At 45.8% G+C, this 2,500-nt stretch overlaps 1 protein-coding gene across 2 annotated transcripts in view; it reads right to left on the bottom strand.

Moving 5' to 3' along the window:
• Positions 1-2,500, bottom strand: part of LOC135091252 (cytosolic phospholipase A2-like) — a 37,467-nt gene that overhangs the window by 34,264 nt on the left and 703 nt on the right. The window lies entirely within an intron of this gene.

Genomic DNA, 2,500 nt, shown 5'->3' with positions numbered 1-2,500 from the left:
GGTAGATATTTGGATGGGTGGATAGCTGGATGAGTCTTTGGGTTGTTGAGTGGCCTGGGTGGGTGTGAGGCAGAAGGAAGAGAGACTTATGTGAAATTGGCAGTTTTTTTTTTTTTTTTTATCAGAGCCGGAAATTCCTCCATTTGTTGAGTGCTGAGCAGGATTTAGCGCCCTCACCTCTCTCTCTCTCTCTCTCTCTCTCCTCTCTCTCCTCTCTCTCTCTCTCTCTCTCTCTCTCTCTCTCTCTCTCTCTGAATCATAAAAATTTTCCAAGCTCTCAAATATGAAATTCCCCCCCCCCCCTCTCTCTCTCTCTCTCTCCTTCCGGTTTCCCTCCTCTCTTCCCTTCACCTTTCCGTCTTCCTATCCTCTTTCCTCCTCTTCCTTCTTATCACCATCACCATCACCACTACCACTATCACGTCACTCTTCACTATCACCCGCCACGTCACTGTCACATGCAGTATCACCATCACTATCACTATCAGTAGCTGTCAATCTCTCCTCACTATCACCTGTTACGTTATCACTGACAATTTAAGGCCCACTCTCACTCACTAACGGTCACAATCATTCTTTCCTGTTCATTGTTGATTTCCCAGAACACCATACACCTCTCTCTCTCTCTCTCTCTCTCTCTCTCTCTCTCTCTCTCTCTCTCTCTCTCTCTCTCTCTCTCTCTCTCTCTCTGACACGCACACGTACGCGATCAAAACGTGAGAGGTAATTTAGTGTGTGTGTGTGTGTGTGTGTGTGTGTGTGTGTGTGTGTGTGTGATGGTGACTCGACGTTTTCTTTTATATCGTTCTTTTTTCCTCATCGCACGTAAATTCTCTCTCTCTCTCTCTCTCTCTCTCTCTCTCTCTCTCTCTCTCTCTCTCTCTCTCTCTCTCTCTGGATGGAGGGATAGCGAGGTGGATGAAGGAAGGAGAGGAGAGGAAGAAGGATGAAGGAGGCGGAGGAAACGGAACGGGAGGGAAGTTGTGCAATGTTAGATAAGAGGAGAGAAGGAGGGAAGGAGAGAAGGGAGGACGAGGGAGGGAGGGAGGGAGGGAGAGGAGGAGGAATGATGCAGGGAAGGAGAAAGGGAGGGGAAAAAGGAAAGCAGAGAAGGAAGAAAGAGGAAGGGAAGAAGGAAAGGAGAGAAGGAAGAAAGAGGAAGGGAAGAAGGAAAGGAAGACAGAAGGAAGGAAGAAGGAAAGGAAAGAAGGAATAAAGGAGAAGGAGGAGAGAGCATGCACAGTAAACAAGGCATAATGTTAAGTATTCATTAATATTCTTTTGTAATATAATTTACCACTATCATCACCTCCTCCTCCTCTTTCTCTTCCTCCTCCTCTTCCTCCTCCTCCTCCTCCTCGTCCTTCTTCTCCCCAACCCCCCTCTGTTATCTTGTCGGTGTATCGTGCTCTTTCTTCCTCTCTCTCTCTCTCTCTCTCTCTCTCTCTCTCTCTCTCTCTCTCTCTCTCTCTCTCTCTCTCTCTCTCTCTCTCTCTCTCTATCTATCTATCTCTATCTGGAAAACAAACATGCATACATACATGCATACATAATGAACATACATACATACATACATACATACATACGACGCACAGAAACAAGATACGATAATAATATTTTTGAGTCTCTCTTATGTTGTCTTAAAATTTAGTGACACGTGCATTTTGTTTTCCTTCTTCAAAGTGTGAGTAAATAAACTGTCTGCCTTCTTAATATGTGTGTCTGTCTGTCTGTGTGTGTGTGTGTGTGTGTGTGTGTGTGTGTGTGTGTGTGTGTGTGTGTGTGTGTGTGTGTGTGTGTGTGTGTGTGTGTGTGTGTGTGTGTGTGTGTCCTGTTCTCATACGTGACACACTTGACCTAATAATTTTAAGGCACTAACTCACATTTCTCTCTCTCTCTCTCTCTCTCTCTCTCTCTCTCTCTCTCTCTCTCTCTCTCTCTCTCTCTCTCTCTCTCTCTCTCTCTCTCTCTCTCTTTCCATCCCAATCCTCTCCTACATCTCCAGATTTAGATTAGATACAAGTCAGATACAATTGATATAAACTTACTCCCCCACTCCCGACCTTTCCCCCCCCGCCCCCCCCCCCCCCCACACACACACACACACATACACACGCGAAGGGGCCAAAAGTATAGTTGTTGTTGCTTGCTTTTCCTTTGTACTCCCTCGTGTTCCCTTGCGAGGCCCAGCTGACCTACTCTGCGCAAGACAAACATACTACTAGAGAACTTACCAGAAAAAATGATGACTCGAGGATAAAATGAAGGAGTGTATTGTGTATGAGGCGCTACACACACACACACACATACACACACACACACACACACACACACACACAGGGGGAGGGAACATATTGCTTTGTATTCAAGACGTGTCAGAGAGAAAGAAAGAGAGAGAGAGAGAGAGAGAGAGAGAGAGAGAGAGAGGAGAGAGAGAGAGAGAGAGAGAGATTCGTTTGTGATAGAGAATGTTTTGTTTTGAGTTTGTCCTTGATTCGTC

This window comes from Scylla paramamosain, chromosome 37 (genome assembly GCF_035594125.1).
Source record: "Scylla paramamosain isolate STU-SP2022 chromosome 37, ASM3559412v1, whole genome shotgun sequence".
Taxonomy (NCBI): Eukaryota; Metazoa; Arthropoda; class Malacostraca; order Decapoda; family Portunidae; genus Scylla; species Scylla paramamosain.
Note: the sequence above shows the minus strand (reverse complement) of the source record. Positions and strands in the feature narration are given on the sequence as shown.